Raw genomic sequence first — 26,850 nt, 5'->3', positions numbered from 1 at the left:
CCATTTTAATTCTTGCTAATACTAATCATTTGGGAGCTGAATTTTACCATAGCATGTTATTATTATTATTATTATTTATTGGATTTGTATGCCGCCCCTCTCCGCAGACTCGGTCCATACATGATTGTGGATTATGCATTCATCTTTAAACTGTTAAGAATACAACAAATTATTGAAATTCTGAAAGCATATGGTTGATTCATTGAAATGTATTACTCAACCTGCTTTTGTCCAGAAGGGATTTCTATAAAATTCAAAGGAAGTTTGATGCCTTTACTTTCAAGCCATATTTGGTGAGGGTTGGATGCTGGCTGGAGAATTCTGGGAGTTGAAGTCTTAAAGTTGCCAAGTTTGGGGATCCCTGGTATATGATATAATAAATTTACTATTTTGTAGAGCTATTCTGAAGATATTTGATATCTATATCTTAAGATTTTATCTGAGGAATTACAACAAAATAGTGAATAAGTCATACCTTAACATACAACTGAAGCAAATGAAGATTTGCTTCTAAAATTAAACATGATGTAGAGAAAATAACAGAATAATAGAGTTTGAAGGGATGTTGGAAAGTCTTCTAATCCAACCTGCCTGCTCAAGCAGGAGACCTTATGACATTTCAGACCATCTTTTCTTAAAAACTTTCTGAAATGAAGCAGACCAGACAGATATTGTGAAGACGGTTCCGTTTATTCAGCTCTTTTGCAAGTGACTCCAGCAAGGAACGCGTCTGAGCTGTCAGTGTCAAAAACAGCTCTATTTATACTTTTGAGGCTCGCGCCTAAAAGGAACGGTCGTGCGTCTTAACCAATCAGACTCGACCTTGGTTTATTTACATTATCTGCCCGGAGACAGCATTTTAACAGAATTTCTTTATACAGACTTAACACCCCTCCCTCATTGGTTGAGTACAACTGTCAATCAGTGAGCCATGTGATATAATCCTCCAGTCTGCTTGGTCTGCGTGAAGTTCGCTCAGACCTGCGCAGATCATTTGCGTCTGGGATTTCCACGGTGGAGGATGGCTCGCTGTTGTCTCTTGCGTGCGGCTGGTCCCGAGTTGGGGCTCCGGCCTGCGGATGAGGATACGTTGGCGTTGCACCGATTCCTGACGAGGAGGACGGCTCGAAGTCATTGGGGGATGCTTCTGGCCGTGGTGAGTCCATTTGACAATCAAAAGTTTCAGGCTGTGTGTGAGAGTCTGCTTGGGGGGAAGAATTTTCGTTAGCGGCCTGTTCGTTGTTTATACGCCCCCGCAAGTGATCTATGTGCCGCTTCCATGTGCGGCCATCCTCTAGCACAGCGTTTCCCAACCAGTGTGCCGCGGCACAGTAGTGTGCCGCGAGACACTGCCAGGTGTGCCGCAGAGCTACGGAAGCTCCAGCTGGGCGGGGCGCTGCCGGTGCCGACCTGGAGCGCCCGCTCGCAGCTGTCCCCCGGCTCCTGCTCGATGCAGCGGTTTCCGGCGCTCTCCTGCTGAGCCCCAAAGAAGGAAGGCAGGAAGAAGATGGAGAGCTTCGTTCCTCGCGCCTTTTTCCCGCCTTCCTTCTTTGGGGCCCAGCAGGAGAGCGCCAGAAACCACGACATCGGGCAGGAGAGGACAGGAGAGAGCGTGGGCCGGGCGGGGGCGCAGAGGCGGGCCGGGGCTTGGGAGCGCGCGGGGGTTGCCCTTTTGGTTTGCGGCTGCAAGCGCGGCTCCCCGAGGCAGGCGGGCAGGCAGCTTCCCTCCCTGCGCGTTTCCCAGCTGCAGCCGCACCCCCCCGTCCCCCCACCAGTGCCCTCCCGCCGGGCCCTGGCGTCGGCGGCAAGTGTCCTTTGGGGCCCGGCGGGAGGGCACTGGCGGGGGGAGCGGGGTGTGTGGCTGCAGCGGCCGCAGGCAGTCGCGGGGAGATGGCGGCGGCGAGAGGGAGCTCCAGGCGGCGGGAGCTCTCTCTCTCTCTCTCTCTCAGCTGACTGCAAGTGGGAGCCCTGACGGTGGCGATTGGACGTGCTGCTGGACGCCGTACTGCTGGCGCTGCGGGCTTGGCATATACGGCGTCCAACAGCACGTCCAGCTGCCGTCAGGGCTCCCGCTTGCAGTCAGCTGAGAGAGAGAGAGAGAAAGAAAGAGAGACATATAAGAGAGGCAGAGAGAGAGACAGCAAGAGAGGCAGAGAAAGAGACAGAGAGAGAAAGAGAGGCAGCAAGAGAGGCAGAGAAAGAGAGACATAGCAAGAGAGGCAGAGAGAGAGAGAAAGAAAGAGAGACATAGCAAGAGAGGCAGAGAGAGAGAGAGAAAGAAAGAGAGACATAGCAAGAGAGAAAGAGAGACATAGCAAGAGAGGCAGAGAGAGAAAGAGAAAGAAAGAGACATAGCAAGAGAGGCAGAGAGAGAAAGAGAAAGAAAGAGAGACATAGCAAGAGAGAAAGAGAGACATAGCAAGAGAGGCAGAGAGAGAAAGAGAAAGAAAGAGAGACATAGCAAGAGAGAAAGAGAGACATAGCAAGAGAGGCAGAGAGAGAAAGAGAAAGAGAAAGAAAGAGACATAGCAAGAGAGGCAGAGAGAGAAAGAGAAAGAAAGAAAGAGAGACATAGCAAGAGAGAAAGAGAGACATAGCAAGAGAGGCAGAGAGAGAAAGAGAAAGAAAGAGAGACATAGCAAGAGAGAAAGAGAGACATAGCAAGAGAGACAGAGAGATAGCAAGAGAGGCAAAGAAAGACATATAGCAAGAGACAGTGAAAGAGAGAGAGAGAGCAAGAAAGAGAGAAAAAAGCAAGAAAGAGATAGCAAGAGAGAGAGAAAGACAGAGGAAGGGAAGGAGGGAGAGAGAAAGAGCAAAAAAGAGAGGAAGAAAGAAAGAGGGATGGAGAGAGAGAAAGAAGGGAAGGAAGGAAAAGAGAGAAAGAGGGAGAAATAGAGCGAAAGGGAGGAAGAGAGAGGGTTTTTTGTCCAAACTTTTCTTTAGCCCACCCCCCACCCCCCACCCCCCCTTTCAATGTTCCCCAGGATTTTGAAAATATGAATAATGTGCCGCGGCTCAAAAAAGGTTGGGAAACACTGCTCTAGCAGAATAATATATGTTTTAGGAGCTGTTTGCTGGATTATTTTTCCCTTGAGCCAATTTAAACCCCCATCAAAATTTTTAGCAAATACATTTTGCCCTAGGTACAAACTTCTTTCAGGTGTTATACATATTACATCATTATAATTATTTGTACAATAACGGGGGTGCAACCTGTCCAGAGGGGACCTTATTTTTCGACCCATTAGAATCTCTGCAGGGCTTTTATTTGTGATGGAATTGGGGGTGATATGTTGCATTAATAAAAATTTATCTAAATTGTGTTGTATTTCCCCTGGGCCTGCCCTGCGTAGTGCTTCCTTGGCTACCCGAACATAACGTTCTGCCAGACCATTAACCCATGGCGAATAAGGGGATGTGAGGGCGTGTCTGACCCCCAAATTACTTAAAAAACATTCAAATTGTCTGGCAGTCAATTGTGGCCCGTTATCAGAAACCAGGATATCTGGACACCCATGAGTGGCAAACAAGTGGTACAAAGCCTTTATAGTGGCACAAGTAGTGATGTTTTGCATGGCTATTATTTCCACCCATCTAGAGAAAGCATCTACTACAATCAAAAAATTCTGAGATCCAATAGGGCCTGCGAAATCGATGTGTATACGTGACCATGGCCCAGTGGGTTTCTCCCATTCAACCGGTGTTGTTTTAGGGGGATTGGGACGTGACTCCTGGCAAGGGTCACAGTTTGCTACCCACTGCTCGATGTCTGTGTCTAGGCCTGGCCACCACAAGTGTCCCCTGGCCAAACCCTTCATTCTAACAATGCCTGGGGGGCCCTCATGCAGCATAAATAGCACTTTTTGTTTTAGACTGTTAGGAATGACCACCCTGTCACCCCATAAAACACAACCTTTCATGTAGGACAATTCCAACCTTTTTGATTTAAAATCTGTTAGTCCTGCTTCCTCAGGGTCTCCTAACCAACCCTTTTGTATACAATTGATAACTTTTAGCAATGTCGGGTCTTTCTTGGTATATTCAGCTACCTCTTTGGCTGTGGTCAGAGGGTTTTCCTCAAAGTCTAATAGCAATATGTCCTCTGACGGGATTGGGTCTTTAACTAATTCTGGCATGGGGCATCTGCTTAGGCCATCTGCATGGTTTATTGCTTTTCCCCCTTTGTGGGTTAATTCATATTGATATCCTGATAGAAATAACGCCCACCTAATCAATCTGGGGGACATGAAAGGAGGAGTTGGCTTGTTAGAAGCCAGTAGACCTAATAGGGGTTTGTGATCTGTGATTAGTTCAAAACTCCTCCCACACAGGTAGTTGTGAAATTTTTTCACGCTTGATACTAGGGCCAATGCCTCTTTGTCCAGTTGGCTATAATTTCTTTCGGCCATGGACAATGTCCTGGAGAAAAAAGCGATTGGGGCTTCTGTCTTGTTAGGCATTATATGAGCCAATACCCCGCCTACCCCATAAGCCGAAGCGTCACACGTAAGCCTTATGGGCAATATTGAGCTGTATTGAACCACTACGCTTTTAGAGGTCAACAATTGTTTTATTTTACGAAAAGCTTCGCGCTCAGGTGTGCCCCAGGTCCAGGGAATTCCCTTCTGCAGCAGTCGGTGTAGAGGTTCTGCTGCCGTTGCCTTCTGTTTTAGAAAGATAGAATAAAAATTAAGAAGGCCCAGAAATGCTTGGAGTTCTGTCTTATTATTTGGCTCGGGTGCTTCTGTTATGGCTTTTAATTTTTCTGTTGTGGGGTGGATTCCCTCACCGTCTATTCTGTAACCCAGGAATTCGATGCTTTTGGCTCCCCATACACATTTGTCTGCTTTTACTCTCAAACCCCTGGATTGTAGCCTGGACAATACTTCTCTGATTCTTTCATTTAATTGTGACTGGTTGTCCCCTGAGATAAGGATATCATCAAAATATGGGGTGGTTCCTTTGATGCCTGCCAGTAACCGCTCCATTAGGCTTTGGAAAATGCCCGGGGCTATGCTAACCCCAAATTGTAAGCGGGTGCATCTGAAAGCACCCCTGTGGGTTACTATGGTCTGTGCCAGAGATGTGGGCTCATCGACCGGAAGCTGTTGGTATGCCTGTGCGAGGTCGATTTTAGAGAAGACTCTTCCCTCCCCTAGTGAATGCAGGAACTGTTGGACTACCGGAATTGGATATGGGTGGTGTTGGAGGGCTTTGTTTATCGTTGCTTTGTAGTCTGCACAGACCCTTAAAGAGCCGTCAGGTTTAAGCGGTGTGACTATAGGGGTTTCCCATGGCCCTTGTTCCACCGGAACTAGAATGCCCTGAGCTATAAGTTTATCCAGTTGGATGTCCAATTTAGGTAGGAGCGGTAAAGAAACCCTGCGAGGCTTGAGTCTGACAGGGGGAACCTTGGGGTCTAGAGAAAAAGAGATAGGGGGCCCATTATACGTGCCCAATGTAGGGCTGAAAACCTCAGGAAACTCTTGAACAAAGTCAGGAATATCATTATCAGCATTAATATTACAGATTCCCAATATTTCAATACCCAGAGGAGACATCCACGTTAAACCAAGGAGGGAGTGTTTAGCTCCCTCAACCACAACTAATGGAAGAGAACATTTACATTTCTTAAATTGGACAGGCACATCCACTTTCCCTAATACAGGTACAGTATAACATTTCCCTGAAAATCCCTTATGACCAGAGTTGTTTGAATTAAATCAGATCTAAGAAAATTAGGCATATACATTTTAAATTTGTCCCAAGGCATAATAGAATACTTTGACCCTGTGTCCAATTCCAAATTACAAGGTTTGCCATTTAAGAGTAACGAGATGACAATTTTGCTCCCTTTTTTCGTATTTGCGCAATTTACGTAAGTTTGTGCGTTACCTCGTGAGTAGTCACGGTTAACGGTGGAGTAGTTTCTTCGGTTGAAGCCTCTGGAAAATTTGTTGTCTCGTGGTTGTTGTGCCTGGTTGTTGAATCTCTGCTGGCGGGGTGCAGAGAAGGACTCCTCGGGTAGGGGCGCTCTGCATGCCTCGGCGATGTGCCCGCGCCGGTTGCAGCGGCGGCAAATGGCGTCTCGGAACGGGCAGCGTTGTCGTGGGTGGTTCCCTCGGCATCCGGGGCAAGGGTTGGATGGACGTTGGTATCTGGGCTGTCTGGCTTGGTCAGATGGAAGCAGGAGACAGGTGTCGTCGTCCGTGGCAGCTGGGCTGAGGTCATCTGGTGCCTCGGCGTGGGAAACAGCCACGGAGATTTTTGAAACGGTTTCTTTTTTCTCGTGTTCTTTTAGTTCTTTTGCGGCCGCGTCAGCTACTTCGGCAGTTTGAGCCAGTTTAATGACAGATTGAAGTGTTGGCTCGTCCTCTGTTAGGATTTTATTTCGGACTGCGGCGTTTTTCATCCCAAAAATAAGAGCGTCGGTGAGGCGAGCTTCCGGGCTGTCAAATTTGCACTTTGACAGCACCGTGCGAAGTCGCGTGGCGAATTGGTTTATCGATTCTGACTCACGCTGTGTCATTCTGGAAAATTGGTGTCTGTAGACTACGGCAGGTTTCGTTGGTTTGAAGTGATTGGCGAGTCTTGCTTGGAGGTCGTCCCAAGGAACGGATTTAGCCTGGAGCGGGTCGGTCAGCGTTTGGACGAGGTCGAAGATTTCAGTACCGCAATAATTTAGAAAAATCGCCCGCTTCCTGTCGGCTTCGGCTTCTCCCATTCCTGCCGCTTCGAGGAAGATTTCGAATTTTGCCATGTAGGCGTCCCATGACGACTTTTCGGGGTCGAAGTAGTCGGGAGCCCGCCCGATCTGGAGGTTATTCATTCTTGACACGTGGATTCTTCGTTCTCTCGTCGCCAGTGAAATGAAGCAGACCAGACAGATATTGTGAAGACGGTTCCGTTTATTCAGCTCTTTTACAAGTGACTCCAGCAAGGAACGCGTCTGAGCTGTCAGTGTCAAAAACAGCTCTATTTATACTTTTGAGGCTCGCGCCTAAAAGGAACGGTCGTGCGTCTTAACCAATCAGACGCGACCTTGGTTTATTTACATTATCTGCCCGGAGACAGCATTTTAACAGAATTTCTTTATACAGACTTAACACTTTCAGTGTTGGAGCATTCACAATTTCTGAAGGCAAGTCATTCCACTGACTAACTTTCCAGATACATGAAACATATATATTAAATTTATTAACTTCCCAGATAAATTAATAGATATGCAATAAAATATGTGGCAGAATATATACTTTTATATTTCACCTAATCTTGAGAAATAACCAAAAAATTATGTAGTGATGCCTACAGAGATAGACAAACCCATAAAGAATTGGCTGATCTCTGACAAGTAGCTATGACAGTATGACACCTTTTCCATGCCCAGAGGCACCATGTATCAAACAAAAAAATTGGTGAGGGGCAAAATATGGGAGAACTAATTTGCCATCAAATGGTGCTTATCAGTTTTTATAAAGCAGTGAAGCACAAAGTTAGTATTGGGAACATAAGCCTGAAAATCTAGCTGGAAACGTTGTTTGATCCCAAGTGGCTCTTCTTGTGGTATATATTCAGCACATAACTGAATGAATCTGCTTGGGTTTTCCCCACTTTGTTTTGTTTTCAAAGCTAGATCTATGTCTTAAAGTAAAGACATAAACCCTCTTACTCCCAGCACTGTTGCAATAATGTTAAAAGCTGGCTGATCCTACATCTACCCGGCCTTGACAAGCCAAGAGTGCAGATGGGTCAGAAATGATTGAATGTCCCATAGTGGTGAGTGTCATGTCCCATTTTCTTGGTGTGTTAAGAATGAAACTTACAGATCGCAGAGCATGAATACATAAACTTGCACATGGGCATGCACACCCACACCACATATGCAGTCATGACAAGCTATAATCCCCATTGAAGACATCATTGTGTACCAGCAAAGATTTGTTTTAATCACAAATGTTATATAGTAGCTGTATGGGTCTGCAATTGTACTACAGGTTAGAGTCAAAATTCTAACAGAAGAAAACCTCTTCAATTGTTTATGATGTATTAATAGGAATAAATGCATTTCTTTGAATTATGGATCAAATAAAAGCAGCATTTATGTAGTTGAAGATGCAGAGGAAGCAAACTATAACTGAACCACATGCTGATGATTATAAACACTGGTGTAAATCCCAACAGGTATCTGTTTGGTTTGGTCACTTTCAGCAATAAGGTTTTGATCCATGAAACAGGTGCTAAGCAATGTCCAGTATGTTTTCCAAACAAACAACAAAAATACAGGGAGATAAATATAAACCACCCCATCCCACTTTTTTCTGCCAGGACCTGACAACCACAGAATATATCCAGACATGTATTAATTGCAGAGCCTAAATCAAGTTTCAGATGCCTGCTTGACCTTTGATATGTTGATGGCCTGCCAGTACTTCCTTGCATTACAGGGATATCCATCAGGGTGGGATATCCATCAGGGATAAAAGCAGAGGTCTGGAGTCTGTTCCACAAAATGGCTGCCTTTTTTCAATGTTCAAGAGGGTAACATTGTTAAATGATTGGACTGGGAATTGTGAAAGCTAGAGTCAAATTCAGCTTCAGTCATAGAAACTCACTGATATTTTTGGATCAGTCACTCTGTCTTGTTCAACTAGATGATCATTACTGGAAAAATGGGAGGAAGGATTATTAAATATATATCATTTCCTTATGGATGAAAATTGGGATATAGACATGACAACTCAGTGGCTTTCAATACCATCTCAACTCTCAGCGGCTTTCAATACCATCGACCATGGTATCTTTCTCCGCCGGCTGGAGGGATTGGGAGTAGGAAGCACTGTTCTTCAGTGGTTCTCCTCCTACCTCTCCGGTCGGTCACAGTTGGTGTTAGTGGGGGGTCAGAGGTCGACCTCTAGGTTTCTCCCTTGTGGGGTGCCTCAGGGGTTGGTCCTCTCCCCCCTGCTATTTAATATCTACATGAAACCACTGGGCGAGATCATCCAGGGGCATGGGGTGAGGTATCATCAGTACGCTGATGATACCCAGCTGTACATCTCCACCCCATGTCAAGTCAGCGAAGCAGTGGAAGTGATGTGGCGGTGCCTGGAGGCTGTTAGGGTCTGGATGGATGTCAACAGACTCAAACTCAACCCTGATAAGATGGAGTGGCTGTGGGTTTTGCCTCCCAAAGTCAATTCCATCTGTCTGTCCATCACCTGGGAGGGGAACTATTGACCCCCTCAGAGAGGGTCCACAACTTGGGCGTCCTCCTCAATCCACAGCTTACATTAGAGAACCATCTTTCAGCTGTGGCGAGGTGGGCATTTGCCCAGGTTCGCCTGGTGCACCAGTTGCGGCCCTATCTGGACCGGGAGTCACTGCTCACAGTCACTCATGCCCTCATCTCCTTGAGGTTTGACTACTGTAACACTCTCTACATGGGGCTACCTTTGAAGAGTGTTCGGAAACTTCAGATTGTGCAAAATGCAGCTGCGAGAGCAATCATGGGCTTCCCTAGGTATGCCCATGTTACAGCAACACTCCGCAGTCTGCATTGGTTGTCGATCAGTTTCCGGTCACAATTCAAAATGTTGGTTATGACCTATAAAGCCCTTCATGGCATTGGACCAAAATATCTCTGAGACCGCCTTTTTCCGCACGAATGCCAGCGACCGGTTAGATCCCACAGAATTGGCCTTCTCTGGGTCCTGTCGACTAAACAATGTCATCTGGCAGGACCCAAGGGAAGAGCCTTCTCTGTGGCGGCCCCGACCCTCTGAAACCAGCTCCCCCCGGAGATTAGGATTGCCCCCACCCTCGTTGTCTTTCGCAAACTCCTTAAAACCCACCTCTGCCATCAGGCATGGGGGAATTGAGACATCTACCCCAGGCCTATATAGTTTTATGTATGGTATGCTTGTGTTGTATGTTTTTTAAATAATGGGTTTTAGATATTTTTTAAATATTAGATTTGTTCTTTGTACATTATTTTATTATTTTTGTGAGCTGCCCCAAATCTGCAGAAAGGGATGGCATAGAAATCTAATTAATAATAATAATAATAATAATAATAATAATAATAATAATAACAACAACAGTAACATAGATTTACATTACATGCAAACACTGATCAATATCAAAATATTTAAAAATAAACAGTATATTATGTGAAGTCAGGTCTAATGTAAGGAGTGGATAAATAGGTTAAGCATATTGCGAGATCATAATCCTCAGCTCAGTGGCAATAACATTGAAAAGAATTACTAAGCACTATCATTTAAAAAAAAACATCATAAAATTGTATCTCCAAGTTATATTCAACTTAGGTGATAACTATCATGGTTATCAAAAAGTTAGAAGACTGTTATTAACATGCCCAACCTTGTTCTTGATACTTGAAACTACAAAGATTAAAGCTGAAACTACACCATTCAAAAACATAGAACTTCCTGATGGTCAGAGCAATCGACCCGGTGGAATAGCCTGCCAGCGGAGGTCTGGACATTTTCAAGAAGAGATTGGACTGACATCTGGCTGGGGAGGTGTAGGGTTTCCTGCTTGAGCAGGGGGTTGGATTTGATGACCTTCCAGGACCCTTTCAACCCTAATAATAAATAAATAAATACCAGTTACAGTTGAATAAGCAGAAACCGAACTTACATGAATTGTTGCTCTATAGCTATGGTACCTATAGTGGTAGAGAAATAAACAATTCTATCTGCAAACTGGCTACAATGGACTCTAAACCTACTTGGCAAACATCTGTTTTCCTTCGCTGAATAGATAGATCATACAGAGTGCAAATGTTTGACCTCTTTGTTAAAAGGTAGATACTGAATACTCAAATTTGGCAAAGGTGATACTAAAAAAGCCCTTTCACTGGAGTGCAAATGATCTTCAGAATGGTATCAGAAGGCACATTAGTATTGCTAAGATATATTGATTTCCTACAACTGTAATAGCCATGTTTTCCTACAAAGAATTATGGGAATTGTAATTTCTCTAATTCACACAGAAGTACAGTTCTTGTTTCCTCTAGAGGGAGAGAGAAAAAGACATTTAAGCCAGTTTAAAGTTGCAGATACGTTTTCTCTCTAAGTAAGCTTTCTAAATGTCTAAAAAGAGTTGAAGCATACATATCTTGCACATGAATGGAGTCTGACTTTAATTTTCTTTTCGGAAGTTTGTTCTGTAAATAGATATAGTTCATTTTATCCTTTATATGACTGTTATCTTTAAGACTTTTAATTCATCAGCTCAGATCTTGCAATAATGCATGCAAACTGAGTTCTGTACTCCTTTGCAATATGCAGATTTGTGTGCAAATGAGTGTTACCTATGGTGTTCGCACTGAAGTGTTTTTCTTTGATGTACATTTCTGACATTCTGAGACTGTAAAGAAGAAAATAACTTCAAAAATTTTAAGAAACCTTAATTGAAGTTAACATAAAAGAAGATACATGGTGTTAATTGGTCTGTTTCAGGCATAATTTGGGCCTTTGAGACCATGTCCCTTACCCCCTACCAAAGTGTCAAGACTCACATCTTTAATTCAACAATCTTTGTATTAATTACCTCTGGATAAGGTAAGCTTTGATTGGGAAGCCTTTATTGTAAAATTATAGTACATTGCCTGTTTTAAGATAAATAAATTAGGGCCGAACTTGAAAAATCTCCATCCAACTGAGAACTTGGAAGTGCATTTGCGTATCAAATGCCAGATGAAAGAGCAAATTTCTGCAGATAGTTTAATTGAAGAAAAGTGTTAAGCTGTTTACAAGGCCATGATCCACAAGGATCTGCATCACACATTAGTTATAAAAGTCATCTTGAAGAGAAGACAGATATGATACCTATAGAGTAAGAAGGCAATTGAAATTATATCCATTCATTCTAGAAATGCAACTCAAGTTTGGTTTACTTAAAAGCAAATCTTGGTTTACTTAAAAGCAAATGTATCTTCATTTTGGAAAGGTGGGAATAGTATTGCGAACAAACACTCTATTCCTCCCTAACTTTGCTGAGAAGGAACTTTAATAAGACATAGATTTGCAAACTTCACACAACCTTTTTGATTTGGAAGCCTCTAGTGAGGGCAAGCTATTCCATTGGTTGATTGGTCCCACCCTTAGGAAATTTTTCCTTAGTCCTAGGTTGCTCCTCTCTTTGGTTAGTTTCCATCCATTGTTCCTTGCTGTGCCTTTTGGTGCTTTGGAAAATAGATTGACTCCCTAGTTTTTGTAGGAGTCCCTCAAATTTCCTGACAGAAAAATTAATCAATGGAACAAATTGCCTTCAGAAGTTGTAAATGCTCCAACACTAGAAATTTTAAAGAAGAGATTGGATAACCATTTGTCTGAGGTTTCCTGCCTAACCAGGGGGTTGAAGGACTCCAATGTCCTTTCCAACTCTGTTATTCTATTCTATTTTAAATATGGGAACAATGTTATTCTATTGTGATTTGGACTTAGGAGAAATCCATCTGGCTATGTCCACCCAGTTACATGTCTAACCCATGCCCACCAAGTCACACCCATAGAACTGGTAGGGAAAATTTTGGGATTTCACCACTGGTACAAGTTTTCTTCCTTGAAGGAAAAACTAAGTTTTCAACCTTGATATCCTTCGTATAGATGGATACAATTCCCTTCGTTTTGCATTTGGCTAACGGCAAAATGGCTGCTGCCTAAGATAAGTAGTTTTCAGCAACTGCCAGCTCAGTTGTAGTCCTCCAAAATGTTAGCCCATCCTGTTCCTGTTGCTATTCGGAGCTCTCACCTGGGTGCTGCACTCTCTGAAACACTGAAATCAAATGTCTCTGAATTTCTGTCACTGTCACTGCTCCTTTGAGGTACACCACTGCCACTGAGTTGGAAATTATTGTCTGCTTCATTACTACTCCTCTAACTTTAACAGCTGATCAGTGGTACCCCAGCAAGCATTGATGAACAGATGATTGACAGTATGCTTCTGTTGCTTCCCCACCACTGACTCAACTTGCTCATCCCTGATATCTTGTCTCTTATGGGATGCAAACAAGACTTCTTTCTTGGCCATTTTGGGGTGGCCCTGGAGATTCTGCCTCTTGCTATCCCTGCAATGTGAATCTTTACAGCACCAACTCATGATTCAGGGAGGAATCTGAAGACCTTTGCAATCTTCTTCAGATCCTCACAAGTAACATATACCACATCCAACATACTTCATTACCAAATTCCTATAGTCCAGGGCTAGAATTCAACAATTACGATATGCAAAATTAAATGGGTCTTATAGTTTTTAATGAGAATTATATATTTTTACTTTTAGTAAAATATGGGCAAAATATGCAATAGTTAACTATGCCTCAACTAACATTTTATGTCAATCTGAACATGACATAACAGATGTAATGAATCAGGATTATAACAACACTGCCCCTTGTATAATAAATAATTATAAATAAACCTGACATGAGAGCTGGAATAGCCATAGATAATATGTTACCTTGTTTTTTAATTGCAAAGAATTAGGGCTTGGAAAACATTCTATGCAGAGAGCAACAATGAAAGAGCTTGCAAGCTGGGAACATAGTTAGCATTTTGTTAGGGCTAGGGAAAGAAACATTCTGAGCAAGTAGAGTAATGGAAAAAAAATCCTGCAAAGATTTAGGGATTGGAAAACATTATTCATAGAGAGTAACAATGAAAGAGCCTGCAAGGTAAGAGCTAGGTATATTGTTAGCACCTAGTTGGGGCTGGGGAAAAAAAGCTTCAAAAGAAGCTGCATTCAGAGTATAAGACACATCCAAATTTTCAGCCTCTTTTAGGGAAGAAAAAGGAATGTTTTATATTCCACAACTATGGTGTTTAAATCATTTTTGTGAACCTCATGTGAAGCCAACAGCTCATGGACATTACTGATTAATGGGCAGAGCTTGGCAGTTGGATAGATGGTACTTCTTTCCTCTAATCCTGACTTGGGCATGAAGTTCATTGGATTGTTAACACTTTGACTAGACTACTCCACAGAAATAAAATTAAATAGCTCAGATATGCTAGAGTGTCCTAGAGAAAAGCCGAGATCACAGAACTTAGGAAAAGTCAACTTGATTGAGGGAATTCTGCAAGTACTGAAGTCTTATTCTGCTGCAGACAATTTAAGCTGTTCTATTGAATTTGTCTAGGTCAGTGGTTCTCAACCTTTCTAATGCCGTGACCCCTTAATACAGTTCCTCATGTTGTGGTGACCCCCAATCATAAGTCTAGCGTCAATTCTCCCAACAGAGCTTTAAGCTGATTGGCAGGAAGGTCAGAGTGACACCCCCACTATAAACGCCTGATTGGTCATATTGTAAAAATATGTTTCAAGGCACCAGAATAGAAGCTTTATTTCCTAACACCATGGGAAATTTGTCTTTTTCCATGGTCTTAAGTGACCCCTGTGAAATGGCGGTTCGACCCCCAAAGGGGTTCCGACCCCCAGGTTGAGAACCACTGGTCTAGGTAATCTGTTTTTAGCCTTCCCAACAATTTGTATGAGTTTGATACTCTTAAGTCAAAGAGTATGTTGTTATATCCAATTCCTGAGGATGACATTATAAACTCTTATTATGTCCTCTTATATCAGACTTAAGCTGTATTTTGCTGTACATGGAATGGTGCCATTTTTCTTTGGTGTCATTGCATCCTAGTCATGGTACCCTCGTCAAGAGAATAATTTTTTTGTCTAGCAGGATATTTCCAACTGTAACTGTAGGTAATTGTCTGTTTGTGGTTCTGCTTCTAAACTGAGAAAGGCTGAATGTACAATACCTTCCAGGGATTTTCTTTTTAAGATGAACAATGAATGGAGGCATCTTTCTTCTCTATGGTAGCTTCAGTTACCAGCATTTGACACAAATGCATACCAGAAGTAGACTGTCAAATTAAATTAAATGAGAATAAAAATGAATAAGCATGTACTACATCTGGATCCAAAATTCCAAATGCATGCATTAGTCATTAGAAAGTGCAATGCAAAAGGACTTGCATGGCAGACTGTGCTAATCAGAAGAGGTGAGTATTTTTAACATATTTAAATGAGGATAGGGCACTTGTTAATCAAAAGTCAAAATAGAATCTGAAAGAGCATGAATGCTACTGAAAAATTCCAAAGATGGACAAAGGTTTTCTGAAAATCTACTTTATACCTGGATTTAGTATTGTATATGATGGATAATGAGGTAACTAATATATACAAGAAAAGGAAAGCATGCTAAATCATAATTAGACTAGACAACCCATGACCGATTGGGTCAACTTTTCAGAGAGATTTCCTTACCAGATTCCTCAGTGTCTTCAACAATGGCAGTATTGCTAATATAATTCAAAAGTTTTTTTAAAAAAAATCCAGGGAGATAATCAGAGCTATATCTGCTTTCAAAATAGCCCATGCTGAAATAGCCCACATATAGCACAGTCAAATGGGTTGGCCACTGGAAATATTTAAGCTATTTTGTATTATGTCATAAATGTTTATAAAGTTTGTTAAATTTCAGTTTGATGGGAGTCATGGGTTCCAGATTTGGCTACATTTGGTAAGTTAGCCCATTTGAAGTATCTTGGGTTGAAATGTTTTACCCTATGGCTCACTATTTCACACAGGTTACAGACATGAGAGTTGTAAATTTATAGTTATATAATTAAATAATGCTATCAGACAATTGGGTGGAAATTGTGTTATATTAGCATCCTATATTTTGGCATCCTATATTCATTTTCTTTAATACATCTAGACCAGACCTGGGCAGGGGACAGCCCGCAGGCCGCATCCGGACTGCCCATTGTCTATGACCGGCCCGCCCGCTACCTGCGACTGGTCCATGGAGGTCGGGGTCTGCTCCAGTGCGAGGATGAGAGAGCTCACCACGTCTGCCGGGACTCCCCCAGTTCCTGCTTTCCTGATGAATCATGAGGAAAGCAGGAACTGGAGGAGTCCCGGCAGATGCAGTGAGCTCTTTCATCCTCACACTGGAGCAGACCCCGACCTCCTACTGAGAGTGGCCAAGCACAGAAACCACACAAACACTCCAGCGCAGTGACTGTGGTGCACCGTGTTGCCGTAAAGCAAACAATTAGGGGCCTGTATCTCTGTAGAGTGGGTCTGGGTGTTTAGGTCAGGCCAGGGTCTGGGTCTTTACAATATTGGGTAGAATTGAGTTAATTATATTAGTCTTGCCCTCTAAAAACCATCCCAATGTCTCATGCGGCCCCATGGCAAAATTAATTGCCCACCCCTGATATAGACAATATTGTAGTGGGTGGGGGAACCTTACCAAGGTTTCACCATAATGAATAAGAGTGATTTTAGGGGCACAAAGAGATTTATTCATGCCAGAATCTCAGAAGGCAATATGATGTAGAACCCTGTTGAATTTGCCTACATGGAAGTGAAGGGGGTAGAACTGGTAGTGGAAATTTGGCACCGCTTACTGAACTGGCAGCAATGACTGGCAATCCATGCTCCCAAACCGCTTCTCCAGTCACGGTGGATTGCAAAAGTCCTCTGGACATGTGCAAAGGCTTCTGCACATGTGTAGAGGGTCATTTCACAAGCATCAGCATGTAAAACATGCACTTCAATTGCGATGAAAACTCGTGGGGAATGGAAATGTAACCACCTTAAATGTGTGTTAAGGAAATTTATCATTGGTGAAGTAGAAAAAGCTTGCAGATACCAAATCAAACCCCAAGACATAGTGACCATTAACAGCATTTCTGTTAATTTTAGGTGGTTCTTGACTTCTAGATTCTCTCAGATTTAATCATAAACCTGTCAGAATGTTTCACCAATCTATTAGTAGTTCATCACATACAACATATTTCCACCAGACATAAAGCATTTTTTAAGGTTTCCATCAGCTGTGTTCACAAGGGAAGGGAAAATATGCACAACAATAATCTTGATATTTTGAATTAGCTATTTCTCTTTTGACAACTTGGAATGTATAAATTCTAGTATAATTTAGAATTTAGTATAAATTCTATTCACTTCGAGCCTCTTAAAAGTTAATTACGTTCATGGTTGTCTGATCATTATTTTAAGAGAATACATTTAGACAATAGAGGAAGATATGCAGCCTAAAAACAATCAAGAAGATAGGGAGTACCCATTGGTAAGAGGAATTTTTTTAGGTAGGACCCCCTTCAACTGATCACATGGTTGAAAGTGGTTGTAGGGGGAGGGGAAGTGTGTGAAACCAGACACAAAAGACTCTGTTAATCTTAGCCTTAGCTGTTCATCTGGTTAAGTTTTCTGTCTGGTATAACTCAGAGGGCTGACAAAACCTTATTTTTTTTTATTATTATTATTATTATTATTATTATTATTATTATTATTATTATTATTATTAATTGGATTTTTATGCCGCCCCTCTCCGCAGACTCGGGGCAGCATACGATTTATCTCTATGCTTGAATGAGCACAACATCTAAATTTATAAATAATACCATCTTTTTAGTTAAAAAATAAAAATGGCTGGGTTCAGGCTAAGTGGAAATCCAACAAAACCACAAGTATGTCTCATATAGTCTTCCTACATATGATAGTACAGTGATACCTCGTCTTATGAACATCTTTTCATACAAACTTTTTGTGATACAAACCTGGGGTTTAAGATTTGTTTGCCTTGTCTTAAGAACCATTTTCATCTTATGAATCCGAGCCTGAGTGCAAGGGCTCTCTTACTGCGTGCGTGTTCCCTTACTGCCACAGGGATTCCCTGCCTCTGGACTACCAATGCCGACTGTTGCCGGCCGAAGCGTCTGGGATTTCCCATTTGCTTGTGGCAGCAGCCCGGAGGCGGGGAATCCCAGCTGTAGCAAGGACCAGTGCTTCAGCCTTAGAAAAGGCTCCCTGGCTCTTGCTCTTTGCCTGGCACCCATTTCCTATGGGGGAGTCCCTTCGGCTTTAATTCCTCCTACCTTCCATTCCCGCGGACCCTTCCCGATGTCTCCTTGGCAACCACCAAGGAAGAAGAGAGCGGAAAAGTTGTGAGGGACAGCAGAAGGGCCCACGTGAGGAACTAGAAGGACGCCCGTGGGGCGGGGTGGGGAGAGCCGGGCAGAGGAGGAGGAGGGTGCAAGGCAGGGTTTATCCCCACCCTTGCTCCCGAAGGCCAGGCTGCGAAGTGAGCGTTGGAGTCACTGTGGTCTTTTGGGGAGCGCTCCATCACGGAGGTTTTGGCTACTGAAGGCTTCAGTGCACAAAAGCCAAGGACGAGTGCTCCCTTCTGGGGAGAGGGACTTGGACCGAACAACCCTCCATTGGAGTTTTCGCCGGTCCATGGTGAGAAACCAGCCATATGGCAGGAAATGTGCCACCACTGCCACATTCTGGCTTCCCAAGACTGCAGTCTGAAAATTCTTTCTGTCTTGGTGGCTTTTTTGCCTGTCGCTGCGAGATTCCCCCGGCGGCAAGAAAGGCTCGATGTCCTGACTTTATGGCTACTTTGCCATAAAGCCCAAGGAGGGTGGAAGCCCCATCTTCCTGCCCTTGTCAATTCACCCATGAGGCTCCTTCCAGGCAGCCTCTGCTGTCTTCCCTCCCCAACGCCTCCTCCACAACCCCCAACAGAATGCTGGCAGTAATAAGGCAAAAGGGGTGAGTTTTCGGATGGGTTTGCACGCATTATTTGCTTTTACATTGATTTGTATGGGAAACATTGTTTCATCTTATGAACATTTCTTCTTATGAACCTCGTCACGGAACGAATTAAGTTCGTAAGACGAGGTACCACTGTATATGTTATGAACTCAAAGCTTTTGCTTAATGGGTGGGGTCTTTATGTTTTCTCAGTTACTTAAGGTTTTTTTTTACAATATTGACAAAATCGATATCTATTTCCCACCCTTTAACTATCTAAATGGGGAGAAGGTTCTTAACCTGCATTAAATAAATGCTATCTTGGTTTTCAGATGGGAATTTGGTACATCTGTAGAGGGATTTTTTAAAAGAATCAGTACAAAATACTTGAATGATATACATTTTACAACTGAAAAATATTGAACAACAGATGTAGTTTGGCTCACACATAGATTAGAGTCAAGATTCCATATGTTCACCATCTCAAATGGCATTATTTTCATTGCATTTTGTGGCTATGAGTTACTACTTTAAGTAACATTATAAAAACTTGATTAATAATACTATTTAGAAAAGGTCTACTGTGTATAGATGGTAGCAGCTTTTATTTTGTTTGAAACAGTAGCTACATACAAATTTGAATTTGATGTACTTTTATTATGCCGTATAAGAACTTTGCACTAGAAAGAAACACCAATTTCGCCTTTTATGCCTTTTAGAAACTGATTAAAGAGATGGGAAAAAGAAATTATCTCTGTTTAGACTAATACATCTTAACTGAATTGATTGCTCAATTACTCTTGGATTAAAAGGAATTGCCACATGGTTAAAACACTGTTTTCAAGAAAAATGAGTGTGCCTTTTTATAAATACCAGCAAAAGAAAGAGCCATGAAAATGTGAAAAATACAAAGGGATATTTTATCATGCATGGTGAACTAATGAAAAAGTGAAAAGATATTGAACACAAATATGTATGGCGATGCAGAGTTTTAAAAATTAATGTTCAGATAAAACTGGATCTTAATAGCCCTTATGGACACTCAATTAGATAAGACTCATGGATGATTGGTTTTATATATGGGGCTAGTGCACAAAGATAGAAGACTGTAGACACACCAATAATGGATTTTGAAGATGGTCGAATTGGGGAAAATGGTTAAATGAACTTACTTAATTAAGGAGGGAAGTGCAACTACTTTTATAAAAGTCTAGAAACCCTTTATAGACTTTTTGCTGAAAATGCATAAAAGTGAATTTCTTATAAATAAATCCTGCTGCTTTCAGGATGTATGGATTAAAAAGGTTAGTTTATGGGAAGGGGGAAATGATGATATGTAATATAAGAATGTGGAGATGTCATTGCTATTTGTAACTGTTGTGAATGGTCCTTGTCCACCTCTGGTAATGATAGATTCTGAGGAGGTTGAGCCAAGCTCATCTTGGTACCCTGGGCCAGTGGTGTTGCCAGCTGATTCACAGAGTGAGAGTGAGGGAGAAATCGACCTGGATGAACCTGAAAGACACCAGAGGTGGCAGATATGCCAATGACAGTACAGTCTGATTTAGAGGAGAAGGAGGAAGATCTGGAGCCTTTGCTAGATGCCTGCTTTAGAAAATTAAGAAAACAACAAGAATACTTGTATGGAAAAAGGAAGTAGTCTGTAGTTTGTATTATTATTTTACTGAAAGTATTATTATTTTAATATTATTTTAGTAATAAGTAGTATTATTTTACTGAAAGAGTAAAACTTCCAGCAGACATGGTTGGCAAATCCACAGTAACTGAATTTAAACATGCCTGGGATAAACATATATCCATCCTAAGATTAAATATAGGAAATAGTAAAAGGGCAGACTAGATGGACCATGAGGTCTTTTTCTGCCATCAATCTTCTACATTTCTATGTTTGTTAACTCTAGGGAATTGTTGACCACTTTCTATAGATATTTAAGAGTGGCGTATGGGTAATTCAGAGTGGAGTTACAATGTTTTGCAATGAAGTTGGATGATGATTTGAGATCTCAGCCAGGTTAGGCTAGCCACCTGTTATTTTCCTGCTAAAAATCCATGGAGAAAAAGTGCCTGTCTGCTAAGAGGCTGGGAAGCTCTAATTAGTAAGTCTGTGACACTGTAGAATTCTTATCTCATGAAGGAATGCACCAGTAGCTTTGATCTTTGGCAGCAGCCTTGCTGCGGAACTGATATCTCTTAGCCGCCCAGGTCTACGGAGAGAGGCAGCATACAAATCTAATAAATTATTATTGCTATTGTTGTTGTTGTTGTTGTTGTTGTTATTATTATTATTATTATTATTATTATTATTATTATTGATTACCCTCACTGAGAAACTTGCCAAGATTATCTCACATGCATGACTTCGGCTTGTAAAAATGGGACTTTATGGGACTGATTTGAAAATATTAATGAGTGGATTCCTCCTTTGTTTTCAAGCTGCATAAGCTAGTCTAGAACAGTAACTGGCTTCAAAGAAGATTAGAAATAGGGTTTTTTTTTAGATTTCTTTCCTTTTATATGTTATATTTCACTTTTTTCTTTATCCTTTTATAGTTTTATTTATTCTATTTCTTCTTTGTTTCTGTTGTTTTTACAATCTTTGTAAAATCTTCTTTTACAGAAACATCTGTTTTGTTTGAAAGAAAAGTTGGTTCAGGACAATCCAGTACTGAAAATGGCCTTAAATGGGTACAATATATAGCCTTAGAATTGTCCAATTTGATTGCAGTCAAATGATACGTCATATCTCATATCCAATATAAAAGATATTTATAATTACTATGGAGTTGTCTGTTCTCTTCAATTCCAGTCTAAATTGTTGTTTCCTGGTCCTTTTAGTTTTGAATTTTTCACAAATATGAAATTTTCAGTCAGTCATTGTCAGGCCCCCAGGAGCAGTGATGGGCTCCTACGGGTATGGTCAGGTACACAGAACCGGTAGAAAAACTTTGGTCAAGTATGCAGAACCAGTAGAAAAAATTTGAATTTTTTTCTTTTCCCCCCCCTTCTGGGCTCTGGGTATGTTTTTCCCATCACAGTAAATGAAGTTGAATGCATATAATTTTAAAAGAGCTGTGTGTGTGTGTGTGTGTGTGTGTGTGTGTATACATACACATAACAGTTTATATAGTAATTAATGTATATTTTTGTGTGCCTGTGTGTAATATGTACACATGGCATATATACATAGAATTAAAGTATATTTTGGATGTTCATTAATAGTAAATAGAGAGGGAAATTGTATCTCTTTGAGGTGAGGAGAGGCCAGGCACCCTAACCCTAACCCAGACTCTTGATGTGAGTGATGTCAGTTTGGCCATCTTTAAGCCAGTTATATGACCTTTAAGCCACCCCCAGTCACATGATCGTCAAGTCACTCTCATCTGGTCACAAGGCTGACAAGCCACATCCACAAATTAGCCATGCCCACAGTGTGGTAGTAAAAAAATTTGTAGCCCTTCACTGCCCAGAAACTATATATGTAGTTACTTCTGAGTAATTTTCTTTATTGTTCCTCACCTATAGATAATTCCAAGTCAGTATGACATTTAGGTAAGGAAGGTTTCTACAGATCTTTCAACTTTTTTAATTTAGGAAAACAGATGCATGTTGTACAAGAGAGACCTAATCTAGTGGTTTACTTACCCATAAAGATTATAAATGTAATATCTGTGTATTTGAGTAATTTCCTTGAGCAAGATAGAGTAAATGTTTTCTAGCCTATGGGTAAATATAAGCTATTTGGTTATTCTGTGAAACAAATTTTCCTGCTGCTGATTAAAAATATTGTAGTATACAAAATTACAAATGATTGTAATCATCTAATTATCATATACTTCTGCCATGAGTTTTGGTAGCAGAGTTCCAGTAATTACTCTTCATTAAGTATTCATTATACTATTTCTTGTCTGGTCGAAAGTTCATATTGAATCAACTTGGCTGTAATATTTTTGATATGGGTTAGATGTAGAAGTCATTGTAGAAGCAATAATTAGGCCTAGTCGTCATAAAATATTTTTAAGGCACTTGAAAATACTTTACTTAGGATGTGGCTACAGATTTCCACTTATAAAATATATGCAGAATGCTAGCGAAGTTGACATTTCTGTGTCCAAAGACTCTAAAATGATAGACAGAAAGCAAGCCCAAACTTCCATACTGTTCATAGTGATCGTCGGAAAACAGGCAAAGTTTCAGGATTTTTTCTTTACAACTAGACTTTTGCAAAAGGTAGAAAGCATAACCCTAGATAATGATGTCACCCAATTTTCTCATACTAAATTTAAATCTTAATTAGAGGTTGCTTATAAAAGTTTCATAGATAATGAACATTATAGAAAAATAAAAAAAGTATTTATGGAAATGTTTTTCAAAGTATTCCCTAAATTATTCTCCCATTTTGCTGATAAGATTGAGATATATTTCAGTGTCAAAGGCAGAGGTGGGTTTCTTCTGGTTTGGACCTGTTCGCATGATGATATCATGGAACCGGTTCAGTCAACGCCAGTTTGTGGGTGCTGCCCTATTTTTTGGGAAATATTTGGGATTTTTTAAAAATTTATTTTTTCTTCTGAGCATGTGCAGAAGCTGAGTTTCTGGCACTGTGCATGCAGTCACCATCTTGTTTTTTACTTATTGAGGGTATTTTTTTGGGGTGTATGCACCCACAAGGTGTATGCACCCACAAGGTGCACCCACGCAGCATAGCAGGAACAAGACCAGAAGCGAGGTAAGTTAGAACCTGTTATGGTTGGCTCTGGGCCAGCTCCTGCCCCAAGGATGGTGGGGGTGGATGTGGATGAATCCTCCCAGTGTCAGAGGCCTGTTTTACTGCCAACTGCTTTGGACACCGAAGTATCATCGGAAACAGGGAGTGACTGTGAAATGGACCCTCAGAGGGGGCCCTGGCAGGCAGCCCATTATGAAGTAATGCATCATCCTCTTTATCTTCACTGGACTCTGATGAAGAAACATTTATTGACATATGTAGACGAAGAGCCTTGAATAGGAAAGAGCAGCTATGTAGGTATTACAAAAAATAAGAGAGTTCACCTGTGGTTGGGTGTGGTTCAATTAATTAGGGCTGCTGTTAAATGGGCAGCATGCCGGCCTCTCAGTGTGGAAGATTATCTGTTCATGATTGTGGATTGCCTTGGCTCTCCGGATTCTCCAAGGACCCTGTGCTCTGATATCTGGACTCTGAACGTAAATCATAGTTAACCGTGTGAGTTAAACCGAAGTCTGAATGAGCATAGCTGTGACGACTTCACAGCTACTTGTTAATTGCTTTGAGGTTTTGTTTTTTTTGTTATTTCACTGCCTTTAAGTCTGTTTGTTTTACACGTGAAACCTTTGACTATAAAAAGAGGGTTTTGCTTCTATTTTTCTGTGGATAAAGAAAGTATTGTTGACTTTTCCCGTGTGTGTGTGTCTGTTTTGGCTACTTTTGCATTTAATTACAGGCTCATGCCAAGAGCCGACAGAACAGAACCTATCCCTGGTAAAAGGTACTTAGCAGCAACATCTTTTTCACTGAAGAAAAGCACATATCCAATTTCATGAAAATAAACTATAAGCTCTTTGCAACTGAATACTGTAGTCACTGGAGCAGAAGTCTGAGTTTCCCTTGTTTAATTTATGGTCTCTGCAGAGATCAAAAGTTAGTATCAGCTCTTTAAGGTAGAGCAGATTAAGAAACAAAGACTGTGCAGACCTAAAACTATTTTTATTAGAACAGATATAGTAACACCATGTGCCTCCATTCCTACTTCTTTTATTTTCTATATTTTATTCTATTTCATTTACTAACTTTAATGTAAACTATGCTTTATAAATTACATGGTTTATATCTCTTTGTGTTTCTTTTTCTGGGTTACATTATTTCTCATTACTGTGAATTGGTATTTCAATAGGAGTCAATGGGTGAGTTTAACAACAGTTTGTCTGCTTACTTGGTTGACCATTGTTAAAAGGATTTATAAGATTACTCTTTGCTTTTATTCATTTTCTTTTTGAGGTGTATAGTGTTAAAGGGTGTTTTTTTTGCTTAACCAGTCATACCACCTGTCCAAAGTGTTGTAAAATTCTGTATTGTCTTTTTCCTGGAGTTCCAATGTTTATTTTATTCTACTTCTTTAATTTTCATGTGGATTGGAATTTTCATAAACCACTTTCTTGGCCTGGATTCTGGCCTCATTTATCTGATTGTTGCATAAATAAAGGGACTTTCCTTTAAGGCTATCATCAATATTCACAACATGACCTTCCCCATCACTCCCCCTTGTTTCCAATTCAGAGAATTGGTGTCTGAGACTTTTTAAAATAAACTACTGTCTTGGCTTGGGCTCAAGTATAATTTATCCGATTTTTGCCTTTGCAATGGATCTTCCCCCTCTCCTTTATGGGCATCTTCTATTACCAGGGATGTCAAACTGCTGACCCGCGTGCCAGATGCATCGAATGCATGCAGAGATGGGCTACCAAAATTTTTACTACCACACTGTGGCCGTGGCTTATGCATTTTGTTTCAACATCTTTCAGTGCAAATTGGGTGCTCTGGGGGAGCTCCAAATTTTGCTACCGGAACTACATTCCTGACCATTCCCGTAGGAGCCCATCACTGAGTGCATGCCACATCCATCCCAGCTCCACACGTGACAGCAATGTGACGCCGTGAGTTTGATACCCATGCTATATACTTTCTACAGATAGTTATAAAGGGAAACAAGGTAATAAGAGTTTCATCTAATTTAACAGACCTGTTTGCTTGCCTTTTTATGTAAGGAGTAAATTTATATTAGAAATAAAATGAATGAAAATGAAATAGTAAAATATATAAAATTACAATATTCCACTTATTATTTGCTCCTTTGTTTATTACTGATTTATATATTTTTGAGTATATTTTTTTGCCATTCTTTGAAAGAGGTATTCAAGATAAAGGCTTATTTAACTTCCTAATTTCATGGCTATAGAATTCATAATATATTATATACTGTACTTAAAAAGAAGTCATTCTTTGCATTACTTTAATAGCATATAGAAAACAAAGCACTGATGGCATAGATACAGTACTTTTTACTCTTTGCAGTTATTATATCTTTTTAAAAGATTAAAAATAATTGAAATAAACTGTCTTGTAAAAAAGTGGATTGGTTTAATTATGTAAACCAAAAATAATTTACAACAACTAATAAAATATTGGCTTGCCATCTATCATTGTTATTTGAAATTACAAATAAGTGCTGAATTCAAATGTTACAATTTTTCTGTTTTGCTATAATTACAATTAATGAGAAAATACTAATAATTGATGTATCTGTTGATTGCAGTTCGTTGCTCATGATCATAACATTTTATGCTTTCTGAACATTATGCAGTGAGCCCAAACTTTAAACAGTAAACACTGTTAGCAAAGTGGTTATGGCACTCTCTCAATGTGCTCTTCTCTTTGAGAAGTTCTTATTTATATAACATGAGACTATAATATGGAAAGTAGAATTTATAATGAGACCAAAAAGAAGATTCATTTACTATGGATGGCTTTTTATTCAGCTTTACTTCCATATTTTAGAATAAGAATGGTAGTAAAGACAGAGAGCATATAAACAGGTTGTAGTGATTTCTATCGCTCAGATTCCCTCATGAAGCAAGAAATAGTTGACATCTGTAGATTGAGTTTTCACTGTTCTCTCAGACTGAACTTAACTCAATGATAAATCAAATTTCGCTATAGCTTGCTTTGTGCAATTAAATATCTGGGAACCACTTAGTGGAAAATTCATTTTATTTTTAATATATAGGGATAGCCCTAGGCATTTTATTCCTGATCATTTATAGTTTTATTTTTTAATCTGATATTGAGGGAAGTATGTCAAGCTGTTGGGAACTTGAATAACGTGGAAATTGTAATAATATGCTTGTATCTGCTCTGTCATCCTAAGTATACTTCTTTTATAATTTGGAAAATTGTATGTCTGAATATATAACCATAGTATCATACTGCTTGTCTCTAATTGAGATATTGGGCACAACTGCTGATATGAAAACCTATGAGGATGCCAGAAAGACTCCAAATCTGTTCAATAAAAGTGGCACATATTCTCATATGTTATTAAGGTTGTCAATTTACAACGTGGATTTTTTTTTAAAAAAGAGAAGTTTGAAAAAAATGTAGTCATTTCCATATGAACTTTGAGTAAAATTCATATGGCAATGTATGTATAT

At 40.6% G+C, this 26,850-nt stretch overlaps 1 long non-coding RNA gene across 3 annotated transcripts in view; it reads left to right on the top strand.

Moving 5' to 3' along the window:
- The window catches only part of LOC139167351 (uncharacterized), a 109,662-nt gene that overhangs the window by 39,240 nt on the left and 43,572 nt on the right, over positions 1-26,850 (top strand). The window contains exon 3 of one of the 3 annotated variants that reach the window (XR_011559110.1): positions 11,487-11,588. The exons of the other annotated variants lie outside the window; for them this stretch is intronic. This is a non-coding gene — a long non-coding RNA (uncharacterized lncRNA). The remainder of the gene's footprint in view (positions 1-11,486; positions 11,589-26,850) is intronic. 3 annotated transcript variants of the gene reach the window in all.

The sequence above is a fragment of the Erythrolamprus reginae genome, chromosome 4 (assembly GCF_031021105.1).
Source record: "Erythrolamprus reginae isolate rEryReg1 chromosome 4, rEryReg1.hap1, whole genome shotgun sequence".
NCBI classification, from domain to species: domain Eukaryota; kingdom Metazoa; phylum Chordata; class Lepidosauria; order Squamata; family Dipsadidae; genus Erythrolamprus; species Erythrolamprus reginae.
This window is presented reverse-complemented; position numbering and strand designations above follow the sequence as displayed.